The sequence below is a fragment of the Lissotriton helveticus genome, chromosome 3_1 (assembly GCF_964261635.1).
Source record: "Lissotriton helveticus chromosome 3_1, aLisHel1.1, whole genome shotgun sequence".
In the NCBI taxonomy this organism is placed as follows: Eukaryota; Metazoa; Chordata; class Amphibia; order Caudata; family Salamandridae; genus Lissotriton; species Lissotriton helveticus.
The window spans coordinates 1,711,171,133-1,711,184,906 of record NC_136061.1 but is presented as its reverse complement, the minus strand read 5'-3'; positions in this window follow the sequence as shown (position 1 = coordinate 1,711,184,906).

The following is a 13,774-nucleotide window of genomic DNA, read 5'->3' as shown; positions in this document are numbered from 1 at the left end:
GGTGTCCTGGCGCTGTAACACATACTGCTGTGGAACCCTTCCTGGCTTTTCCCTGTTAAATGTCCACTCCTGGGCACCCCCAAGGTGAAGCCAGGCATCCCAGCGCTGTTGGGGCTGTTGCGGAGATTAAGCAAGCTATTGCCCAGAGTTGCAGAATGGGACCCATGATTAGAATAGGCACCGAGGCGAGAATTATCAGGTCCGAGGAAATTGAGCCCAAGACCCGCCGAGGCGGGAATTGAACCTTGGTCCCGGTCCAGACCTCTGCATCAGGGTCTGCCGCTCTAACCATTGAGCCACACTTCTCCACAATGGCACTATACTTGCCATTAGATTTTAAAAGAATATAGATACTGTAGGGGTGTAGAGACATTTTGAAGAACCGTTCTTATTCTAGTCAATAGTGTCCCTACCAAGAGCAAAAAAATATGGCAAGGCTTAGTGGATCTTAGAAAACTAAAAAAAGCAACATTATATGAGGTACAAAATAATATTTATTATAAAAATGTAGATGTTCTTCAATATATCACACATATGGAGGATAACATATTATCATCAAGAGGTCAGATTGAAAAGGTGGATTGATCCACACCAGAACAAATCAATGAATTCTATTGGTGATGCTAGTGATCTCTTTCAAATGAAAGAAGATAAAGTAGCTCCCTTGAGTGTGTGGGAGAAAAGTTTAAAAGCTCTGTGTTTTCGGCAGCTGTTTCTCACTGGAGTCGGTGATAGGTAGGATGACCTGTCTGTAAAGATACCATCATCTGAGTACAGTTCAACTAGACTATGTACAGAGGACCCTCGATTTCACCAGTGTATTCCCTATACATTCCATCTTCTATTTGATAGTTACTTGTCATGACTCTCTGATGCAGTAAATCACATTCTCAAGACAGGAGTAAATCTGCAAAATCTCACAGCAAGGGGGATTGTTGACAAAGTGCAAGGAAAAGATGAAAACCTGGAATACAACTTGATTAATTTGATTGCGTGTCAACGTGGCACTAATGAGTATTGGTATCATCGTCATGGTGAACTGAAATGCATGTTGAGAAACTTAGGACCACCTACTTGTTTTCTAAAACTCAGTTGTGCTGAGTATGCTTAAGATGACCTGCATGAATTTTTGCGGGAATCCAACTCAAATATTAAGGACATCAAAGTGAATACAGCTGGAGTACTTTGTTCATTGAATCCTGCAAATGTTTGCAGATATTTTAACCCCAAATTTCAAACCATGATGTCCTTCATCTGCAACAACAACAATCCTACTCTGGGTGAAGCAATTGATTTATTTTGGCATAAAGAGTGCCATGCTGGAGGTGCTCCACTTTTTGACTTGATGTAAAAGATGCATCGGGATTTAGAGCAGACAGAGATGAATGTGTCTCATCTTTAATAGAACAGAATGTGAGATGTGCCATCCCAAAAGGCAGTGGTGAAAAGACCTTCCGATAACAAGTTTTACGTTTCCAAAGTCATAGATGTGGGAAGTACTCCCATCAAAAATACAGATGCAAAGGAACATTTTACCCAAGATGTTGTTTAGGATTCCCACGGCCTATCATTTCTCAAGGAAGAGTGATCAGATTTATGTCTGCAGTTAGACATACACTAACATGGAAATCACAAAAAAATATACACAACTTCAGAAGAACAGAGCTTTCTTAGTGTATTTATGACTACAACCCAGTGATACTGAAGATTTGGAATGCAAATATAGATCTACAATGTGTTGCAGACTTCTCCAACGCAGTGGCTTGCTACATCACTTCATTTAAAACAACATCAGAGAAGATAGAGATGAAAGAGATGTGGGAGGAGATTTAAGCTTGAAAATTCGTTGCCACAGACAGGTAGAATCCTATGAATTCTTAGACTGCTGGAGCTCAGTTAGTTTGTTCTTAAAGTCAAAGGGGATTGTATGGGTAAGTTAGGCCTTGCAAACAGTTTAACTACAGTATTAAAGTATTTCCCAGAAATACAGTATCTAGCAGAATTTCATCCAGAAAGTAGACACATTCTGAAATTGCATATGTTGGATATATACTACCCTAGAAGGAGTCCACTTCTTCAATACATGTGCCTCTATGAAGTACTGCAATACTATCCATATAGGACTAATACAACTGAGAACATAGAAGAGGGGGTATTTGCAGTACTTGGATGTGTCATCTGTTTGGTGAGATACAACAAAGGCAATCTAATTAACTACAGAAAGATAAGTTGCCAAACTACAGAGAGAAGAGAGTTTTTCTACTTGGTACTTTTGCAGTTCTTCAAAGCATGGTGTGCTGAATCAGATTTACTTGGACACTATGACTGTTACAAAGACTTGTTCAACGCTGTTAAAGACAGCATTGAGCATTCAGTCTTTTCAACCTAGTTGCAAATGTTGAAATATGAGATTGAACAAGAAGAAACCATTGCTGCTGATATAGCCAAGGAGAGTTCATAAAGTATCCAAAGTTCTGGACTACTAACTCAAGATCTGCTTTGAGTACCAATGATTCAAATAAAGCACAAATAGCTTTGAATGAGGTGGGGAGTGCAGTATATCAAGCAAGAGAGGAAACTGTTGATTTTGAACAGTTAGCAGGACAACTGAACATCGAAGTTAAAGATAAAATAGAGCATGGATTTCTGCAAAAGAAGAAACTGTGTGAATGTCATTTGTTTAAACCAATTCTATTATACATCAGTAGGCACGTTGGCACGGGAAAAAAATCCTAATTAAAGTTCTTACCAGTTATCTACAGAAGACTACAGAATCACATTTGTCATGTGTTGTAATATCACCAACAGGATTAGCTGCACATAACAATAAAATAATTACTTTACCTCAACTACTTATGCTACCTGTTGAACATGACAGTAAACTGGAATATCAGAAATTGTCTGGTGAAGCTTGTCATGAGGTATCAAGATACTGAAGAAACTGAAGCTTTTCATTATTGATGAGATGTGCATTGCATCAAACTTAATGCTTGTGTTCATACACTTAAGAATGCAACAGATTTTAAGAACTAACTATGATGTACTCTTTGGAAGAAAGCATGTGAGTGTATTTGACAACCTACTGCAACTTACCCCCATAAAAGTAAACCTGTTTTCAGAACACTTGTCCATAATGAAACAGAAATCCCTTGGGGAATATTGGCAATATAAATATTTGGTTACACTTTGATTACAAGGAACTAGTAAAAAATATGCATCAAACATCTGATGTGGATTATGGAAATATTCTTAAGGATATTAGAATATTAGTTCTAACAAACAATGGAAAATGTGCTTTATGAAGTCATCTTATCAGAAAACTCTTTCCATCTAAGATTACAGCAGCAGAACTAATGAACAATTTTTTTGAACACCAGAAATCCATAGTCTATTTAATGCCTACACTGCAAGAGTGCTAAAACTGGAGAAAGAAAATATTTTGGGAATTACAGCTATCAATAAAATGGAACACCAGGGAATGACAATACTGCTCACAGAAAAGATACAAACAAAATTAGATACTTAGGAGAAATCTTATCCAGGAGGATTGGAAAAGTGTTTGCGCATGTTCAAAAACAGTTGAGTAATTGTACAGCAAAATGTAAATGTTGAAGAAGGCTTAGTAAAGGGTGCAATGGGTAAAGTTACTGATTTCATTTATTTTCCGAATAGAAATGAGTGTGAATACTTGACCATAAACTTTGATCATATTGATGGCATCAAACAGATTGGCCAATGTGTTGTACATTTTGTGCGCGTGAAAGATTTACATGTGCAACACAAGCAGTTCCCACTCTCTCTAGCATATGCTGTGACTATCCATAAGTCACAAGGTTTAAGTGTTGAAGATGCAGCTTGTGTTCGAATTGGAACTACTTTATTTAAAGAAGGAATGTCTTATGTAGCATTGTCGCAAGTTTGAACATTGTCCGGTTTGTTTTTGATTGATTAGGATGATAAGAAAGTTAGTGCCAATGCAAGTTGTGTCAGAGAGAACAATTGATTAAGAAGTCTATACACTGCACATTTAGGAAAGTATCCTATTTATCAGAAACTAATATTCTGTCCTTAGTGGAAGCTTACAAAAAAACTCAACTTATATTCAAGAAAAGAAAGGAAACAAGGACAAGCTAGGAGTTTTTAGATAAGTAAAGAGTATCACTAATATTTACTCTCAACAAGATACAGGAGAATTTATTATGGTCATCCTTAGAACAAGAAGAAGTAAATATTGATTAATTATTTGGACTGAGTTACAAATGGAACAATGACTGTGAAGATTGCTCTTTCACTTTCACCACTGAAATAAATTCTGCATACCAGATTGATAATATGTGCATTTTGACAGATTGGTTAAAAACGCAATTCAAATTATGACGTCCCCAAGTTGTAGATCAGGTGTTATGTCTATGTTGCATCTACGAAAAAATGGAAAATACATTATATTAATTTTACAAAGATGCAGAGCAGATGGATCTAAATTACAAACTCAAATTACAAACTCCAAGGCTGTACAAATATCAATGTCCGGAAAAACGTATACTACTTTGGCTACTATCTTTCACGAACGAGTCAATATAACATCTGGTCACTGCACTGTGTATTTAAAGGGTGAAACTGGATGGACAGAATGCAATTATAGCAACATTAAATTCAAACCAAAACTTTCTTTCAAGCTACCAAATTCTTATCTTTTCTTTCTTCAACCAATGTTCTATGGAGGATTTCTGAAAAGAATAGTGTTGCGCGGTCTGTCTTCTATGTGGACCATTATTCTTTTAGACATCATTCAGCCTATTGGGGGAGATGTCTTTAAAAATTTCTACAAAATTGAAGAGGCCTTTTATCTTCCAGAAAGGAGTTAATATAACATATGGATACTACACTGTCCAATTAACTCCATCAATGCTGCTGACGAGCTCAGCTCATCATGGAGTACAGTGGAGCTGCACTCAACTCGTCACGGCCGTTGGAACGTTCGTACGTGGGGCTAATTTCCCCGCTGTTCTGAACGTTCCAAAAACGGGTGCGGCCGTGACGAGCTCAGCGCGCCATGAGGACAGCTCCGCTGTACTCCATGACGAGCTGAGCTCGTCACCAGCATGGGGGCACTGCGTACGCCCCCCTCCCCCGTGCACTGGAGGTGAAAACCCCCGCAGCAAAGGGGTTAAAGCCTGAAACTGGATGGGCACAATCCAATCGCAGGAATCTTAAATACAAATTGAAACTGCCTTTCAAACTACAAAATTGTCACCCTTGTTTCTTCCACTAAACCTCCACATTCTAAATGTGAAAAAAAGAAAAGTATGGGATTTTGTGCACATGGATTATCAGTGTTTTAGACATTATTTGGCCTGCCATCAGTGATGTTTTCAAAAGGAGCTCCAAAATACAAGTATTGGTTATGTGTATTAGTAGTATTGTACCAGATTTGATATTAAAACAAATATTTTCAAGATACGGTTGTCTAGATTAGTGTAGAAACTGTAGATAAACAACTGATCAACAAATTGTAGTGAATGCAATGTATACTGTTACTTATTCATAGTGAAATACCATGCAGTTTTTTTCTACATTCCATACAATTGTTTTTTCCCCACGGCTCAACGATGAAGGTTCATATAGTACATCATTTATGATGTAAAATTCTGAAAGCTAAAAACTGTACAATAGGAAAAATGAAAATTGTTACTATATTGTCAAATACTTTTACAGCATAGCCAATGTGTATTAAGTTTCTATACATTTGAAAATTAAATTCTAACATATATTTATGTTCTTTTTCTTTTTCGAGAGTGTCTGGAGTGCTATTTCTCTGAATGTCTCTAAATAGCTGTTGTACCACAGAAATGTTTCTTAAACATACCCCTGGGTATTGTTTTTATGCATTAATAGCACGTGCCTGCATTTCCACCACTTTGTTTTGCAGATGTTCTAATTATTACTTTCAGCGCAGTTCATCAAATTTAGATTGTAAAACTATACACCAAGGTAGAGACTTATACAGCCACTGACACATTCACAGACACATTGATTGCACAACTCATATACCCCGTCACTCATCCATTTAATCAGTCACTCACCCACTTACTCACTGACACAGTAACACACCTTCTCACTTACAAACCATCTTCTTCTACATGATGCTACTTACTCATACAGATATTCACACAGTTACTTCCTATTAAAGCTACTAAAACATGCACTGACTCACCTATACAAGAAATGAGTCATGCATACAATCAGTAACATGTTGAGTAATTACTTACCTAAACAGGTACTAATGTGGCCACTCAGTTACTTATATAGGTACTGCCATATATATCCAATATTACATACATGCACAGCCTAAGTCACATACTCACCACTACACACACACTCACACAGCCAATTAGTCATTGATGGAAATACTCTAGGACCTGCTTACTCATTATACTCACACACCCATTTACACACAGATCCAGACTGTAACACATCATGTCACACACTGCTGTATACATTTACACAGCCAGAAACGCATTGATGCAGACACTAACAGACACTCATGCATAGACTAACACACCCTGGCCCCAACTCATTCATATACTAAAACAGCCACATATACTCTGATGCGCACAGTAACATAACCAGTTATTCACTGACAAACCCAGACACACTTTTGTTTATATACTGATACAACCAGGAACATACTGTTTTATACACTATTATATCCATTCACATATTAATATGGCACTGAGATGCCCAGACACACACTGATGCATACACTTATATAGCTACTGAGTTACTCATATAACTACTTATACATACATTCACTTATCCATATAGCTACTCACAAAGTTTGTCAAGATACACTTTATTCGATCTAAAATATCAAATCATAAAAGCACCAGAATAAACTTAAGAATTAAAATTCAGTAACAACAATTTAAAATTACAGACAAATCTTAAAAGTAGCATATGTTAAACATTGCAATCAAAACCATAGACTCACATCAGTACACAGGCCTGGCATAAGTAAAAGTCGTTATCATTTAAACAGGGGTTGGACCTTGCATCGTTTTCCTTGTTCTGAATACCCCTTTCAGATCATTTACAATGTGGGCAGTAACTTACACAGTTACTTATTCACACACACAACTGCTGCCACTTCTAGTCACTGACTCATACACTGTCTTATACCCCCATTCAGTCAGATATACTGCCATTTACACACCTAGTGATTAACTTATACATACACTTACCCATCTACTCACTCACGCCTACAGCTACTATCACACCCAATCACTACACACTAACCCATCCAATTACTAACTCATGGATGCACTTACACAACCAGTCTCTCACCTATGCAGCCATACACACAACCATTCACTCGATCATGCAGACATTGAAACAGCAATTCACTCACCTATGCAGCTACTCAAGCACCCAGTCACTCATTCCTTCAGGCACTAACTCTCTAACCTCTGCATCCACTCACACAACTACTCACTGAAACATATATGCATTCACATACCCATTCACTCTCCCATACAGTGACTCACACAGCCAATCACTCATCAACACAACCACTCATCTATCCACTATCTCACTCATACAGCAACTCATGCCCCAAATTATTCACTCATAAAGCCACTTACACAGCCAGACACTCACTCATAGTTGCACTCATACACTGATAGTCACTTACACACCCAGTCACTCACATATACAGTCACTCATAGAACCACTCACTCAATTACACAAGCACTAACACAATCGCTCACTTACCCATATAGGCACTCACATACCCAGTCACTTACTCATGCAGGTACTCATACACCCAATCACTCACCCATACAGCCACTCACACAGCTAGTCGGTCACTCATCCAGCCACTCACATACCTACTATTTCACTCATACAGTGGGTCAAGCCTCCACACATTGACCCAAACAGCAACTCACACAAATAATCTCTCACTAGTGAAGCAACTCAAACATGAAGTCACTCACTCAAAGAGCCACTCACACCCAATCACTCATTTCTAAAGCCACTAACATACCTTGTCATTCACTTATACATACACTCACCCACTTAATTACTCAATCATACTGCCACTCATATACCTATTCACTCCCCCATATAGATATTCAGACACCCACTCACTTACTCATACAAATACTAAGACATGCATCCACCTATGCAGTCACTGACAACCACTCATTCACCCATGTAACAACTAATCCACTCACACAGTCACTCATGCAGCCGCTAACACACCCAATCACTCACCCATGCAGACACTAACACACTCAGACACTCGCTTATAGAACCACTTGTCTTTATATATATATATATACAGAAATGCAGTTTATCTTTTTTTAACCATTGAAGGTGGTCCAAATAAGAACCTGTTTTTCTTTTTTTCTTAAACTGTTTTTACGTTTTTTTATTTTCTGAGCTTTTGGATTTTTGGGGGAATTATTTTCTTAAATGAAATGTCAACTTGAAAAATAAAACATTATCTGCACCAACTCAAAACTGGTGGAAAACGTAGAGTAAATAAAAAAAATGAACAGGTGTGTTTTTGGCTGTTTCTAGGATGACAGAAACACACACTGTTTGCCAACAGATAGGATGGTGTTTCAGTCTAGACATTTTTCTATCAGCTTTTTCTCCACTTCTTGAGGAGTGTTATGGTACATTTTTAAATGGGACAACCTGTTTTTTGTCCTACAAGATTATCTTAGAGGTGTCCATTGACAGGGTTTTGTCGCACAAGGTGCACTTAACATATTTAGCAACTATTTTTTTTTCACCTGAGGGGATCGTAAATAAATCCCATACAATAGACTGCCATTTTGGGGCTGGTTCTTCTTTTTCTTCATTTGAAGAGCCTACACAACATGGGCATGGCTCCTGCTCCTGACTTCCTTCATGTACCTCTTGCTCCTCTCTTCCTCCAGTTGCCATTTTATTAGCGATAAAAAGAGAAACAAAACCACACACTTCTGTAATGAAAGAAAAGGAAACCTTCTAGGAAAATAGCAACATTTCTACTAGAAGCTTCAAAAAGAGAGAAATGGGTGGGAAATTCCTTTGAAGAATAATGAAACGTGTATTCTCTAATCAAATCTCTTTCCTACATAGTCACATGATGTTGGCGAACACCAACATCATCTTGAAAACTGTCATCGTAGTGAAGACGTCAAATACAATTAACTAGTGCTTTACAATAAAATTTATCACAGAAATAAAAGTTAAAACAATGTATTAGTAAACTACTGTTCTTAACATTAATTACAATATGTGCATATAAATGTTTACATTTTTTTAAACACAAATTAACTTCGTGAATATCGGCGACATCGGAAAATAAGTGAAAAAGCCACTAGAAAAAGACATGGAGAGGTACAGTCATTGATAGAGGGAACAGCCACAGTGAGGGACATCAACTGTGAGCACCTGAAGAGTGCATCCTGATAGGTACAGGGAACACAAGCACAGACCTCCTCCTGTTTTTTTGTAAGTAGTACGTAAAGGTCTTCCCCATTTCTCACCTTGCTGGACAGCTTAACAAAAGGCCAGAGGGTGTTTCCAGCCAATTTTGGTGAGGCATTTAAAATGCTGAGGAATACGAGGACATCTCCACCAAACAAAGAAGTACTTACTTCATTTAGTAAAAGGGAACTACCTCTGTTTGGTGGAGAGATTTACCTTTTTGCACTCTCTGCATCGTCTCTTGATGAAGATTAAAGCTGTCACAAGATTGTGGATGAAGACGCTTGGGGAACAATCACATTGCCGAAATTACATACACGCCTTGTGATCCTTCACAGCAGCCGTAGTGTAGAATATGCAGGAGACATTTGCCCAATGAGGTAGCACTTACTCATTAACCAAATGAAAGTACTCCAGTTCCGTAGATATTTTCGGCATGTGGCTTTATAGGTGAGTGACTGGGTGTGTAATTGGCTGTAAATGATGAATGAGAGGGTACATTAGTGACTCATGAGTGAGTGGGTATGTGAGTGGCTGTAAATGGTGAATAAGATGTGCCTGTGTGACTGTGTGGGTGAGTGAGCTAGTGCATGAGTGTTTGTATAGGTGAGTGAGATAGTATATGAGTGGCTGTATAGGCATGTGAAATGTTATGTAAATTGGTGTATAGGTGAGTGAGTTGGTGTGTCATTGTCTGTATGTGTCAGTGAGTGGGTGCCTGATGTCTGTATGTGTGAATGAATAAATGTTTGTATGGGTGAGCAATTGCATGTGTTAGTGCCTGTACGAGTTAGTGAGAGGGTGGATGAGTAGAGTATAGGTGTGAGTGGGTGTGTTAGCTCCTGTATGGGTAGCTATGAGGGTACATGTGTGCTGAATCGGTGAGTGAGTGGGTGTATGAGTCATGTATAGGTGAGTGAGTGGGTTAGTGCATACCTATATGGGTGAGTGAAAGAATGCAAAAGTGGTTGTTCTGATCCACTACATATATCTGCTAGAACTTGAATGCCTGAAGCACAATGTATAGCAGTCCTATCACTGTGAAAACATTGGAGCAAACCACACAGTGCAGAACATAATCTCTTCTATAGTTTCTGTTTAATTGCATTCATAAGATATGGTAAATTGAACAGTACATTGAGAACAACATTTTCATAGCAGTTGACACAAGAAGTGTTTGACAACTGTTATCATGCAATGTCTCCCACATTCTCCAGTGTTTTCTTCTGAACACCTTCCACGTTCTCCTTCTTTTCAGCAACATCTGTCAATTGTTTCACAGCTTCCGTTTTAGACAGATTATGCATTTTTCATGAATGGGATACTGTCCTAAATGAGGAAAGTATATACTTCTCAATCGATTATACGGTCTGATACAATTTGCACCAGCACTATCCTTCTTGTCATCAAAATCAACCAGAAAGAAACTCAACATGTTCTGACTCGAGGCAATGCTACATACGACATACCTTCTTTAAATACGGTATCACCAATAGTAATAAAGATGCTTCCATACTTAAACTTGGATAGTGACAGCGTATGCTAGAGACAATTGGGAACTTCTGTTGCCACATATATATGTATTTCACAAAAAAAACATAGAAACACATTGGCCAATCTTCTTCATGCCATCAATTGAATCAAAAGCTAAATTTTCAACCTCATCCCTATTTGAATAATTGATTGAATCAATAACTTTACTCATAGCACAAATTATTATTCCTTACTCAACATTTAAATTATGCTGCAATCTTACTCAACAGTTTTTGCACACCTGTAAACACTGTTCTAATACTGCAGTACTTGATACAGATGTAACCAATGAATCCAATATTGCTTGTAGCTTTCAAGTACTGATACTCCCTGGTGTTCTAATTTGTGAAAAGCTGTGATTTCCAAATTTCTTCTTTCTACAGTCTTAGTAATTGTTCACTAAAATTGTAGCACTCTTCTGGGCTTATTTACAAGCCGATTGCATGGCCGGTATGTCACTTTTTTGCTGCACCGGTGGCGCAATGGGCTTGCTCTTATTTACAAGGTCAAGTAAAGTCACCCTGCAGGACTTTTCATGGCCTCGTAAATATGGACTCCTTTCATGCATTACACTGCGTGAAAGTAGCATTCCATAAGTGTTGCTGTGGGTGCTCCCATGCAACATCCATGAAGTTTGATGCATTCCCATATTTACAACATTTTGTAAAAATGAGAATGCATTAGAATCCTACGCCTCCACTAATGGCGCAAAAAGGAGAAATGCTTTTATTTCTCCTTGTTATTTCCTCTTTCTATACGTACTGCAATCTACAGCGTGCATATAAAGAGGAAAATGCCATTAATTATTGTTTTTGTGCAAGAAGGTGCCCCTTCCTGCACAAAAACAATCATTCTCACAGTGCAGGCACACTTGCAAAGTGACTCAATGGTGCCTGAGCTGGCGCATGGCAGCCAAATGTGAGCCAGCACAGGGGAAAGCATCTCTGACACATCTCTGTGCTTTGAAAATGATGCAGCACGGCATAGCTAAATGGCTTGCAACGCCACACTGCCTCTTTTTCTTTCTAGATGAGACCTTGAAGTGTAGGCATTAAACAGGCTATGGATTTCCCTTCTTCAATGAAATTGAACATTCACTGTGCTGCTGTGTTCTTAGAGGAGAATAGATTCTTGATAAGTCGACTTTCTGAGGTACGTTTCCTCTCTTTGTGAGAACTCCTGCTCTTATATCTCAGAATATTTCCGTATTCCACGTCTGATGCTTGATGCATATACATCAGTTGTTCCTTATATTGGGGGTTTAGCCAAATGTTTACAATGCCAATGCTTCCCAAAGAATTCTGAGTTTCATCCTCCAGAAGTGCCTTGAAAACAGACTGTCCATTGAAGGGGGTAAGTTTCAGTAGGTCACCAAAGACAAATAAGTGCTTTCTTATAAACAGCACATCATACTCTGTTTTTATAATTTGTTGCATTCTCAAGTGTATGGAGGCAAGCATTACGTTTGAGACCAATGTCATCTCATTGCTGATTAAAAGCTTCAGTTTCTTCAATACTCTTAACAGCTCATGACTAGCTTCGCCAGATATCTTTTGGTATTCCAGTTTATTATCATGTTCAAAAAAAGCTGATGTAGACTAATTCCTTTAATGTTGAGTGTGGCTGATCCAGATGGTGCTGTTACTACACATGATGAATGTGATTCTGTAGTCTTCTGTAGCTCAGTGGGGAGAACTTTAATTAAAAGGCTTTTCCTTGTATCAGCTTGACCAATGATGTATAACAGCATTGGTTTAAATGACGAACATTTACATTATTTCTTCTCATGGAGGAAACCGTGCTCTATTTTCTGTTTGACCTATTTATGCATTTTCTTCTGTTCGTCACTCATGTGTCCAAATAACTGTTTGAAATCAAAAGTTTCCTGTCTCGCTTGTTGTAAAAAGGTAGCGTGGTCTCCGACCACCTCTCTGCAATCCAGCTGTGTGGTGCTTACTGGAGGTACCTGATGGACTATTTGGCCCCCAGGCTTCCTCAGTATTTAAGGGGACTTAATCCCCCAACTTGCAGAGTGGTTTAGAAAGAGGGTGTGGCCTTTGTCTACCTCTCACCAATTCCACTGTGTGGGGCTTACAGGAGGTAAGAGGTAGGCTAGTTGGCCCCTAAAGGACCCCAGTAGCAAAGGGGGCTTCAGTCCCCATCCAAGAGAGCACCAGGGAGCGCCTTTGTAAAGTGGTGGGAAGAGGGAGTGTGTCCTGCTCTTCGAACTTAGCAATGCTGCTGTGTGGGACTTACTGGAAGTAATCAGAGGGGTAGCTGACCTGCAAGGATGTCCCTGTGGGCCAACTACCCCTCTTGTTACCACCAGTACGTCCCGCACAGTGGGATTGCTAAGATGTCTTCGGAGGCCATGCCCTCCTTTCTCCACCATTCTGCAAATGCGCCTCCTGGCAGACTACGGGATGGGGGATGAAGTCCAATTTACTCCTGAGGGACTTTGGACGCCAAGAAGCCCTACTAGTACCTCCTGTAAGCCCCACGCACCAGAATTCCTGAGCGCTGGTCTGAGGCCCAGCACCCTTTCTCTACCACTCTGCAAAAGCGACTACTAGTTAAAAAAGTGTTTGCAATGTAATAGGTTTCGAATTTGTGAGAATTAGAGCTATTGGGTTTGTAAATGCAAATGTTTTTTACGAATGTTTTTTGGAGTGGAGTGGATGTACGTTGCGTGTAGTGGAATTATGTGATATGTTGTGCAGTGAAATTATGTGGATAGAAAGTATGTGGTATTTAGTGT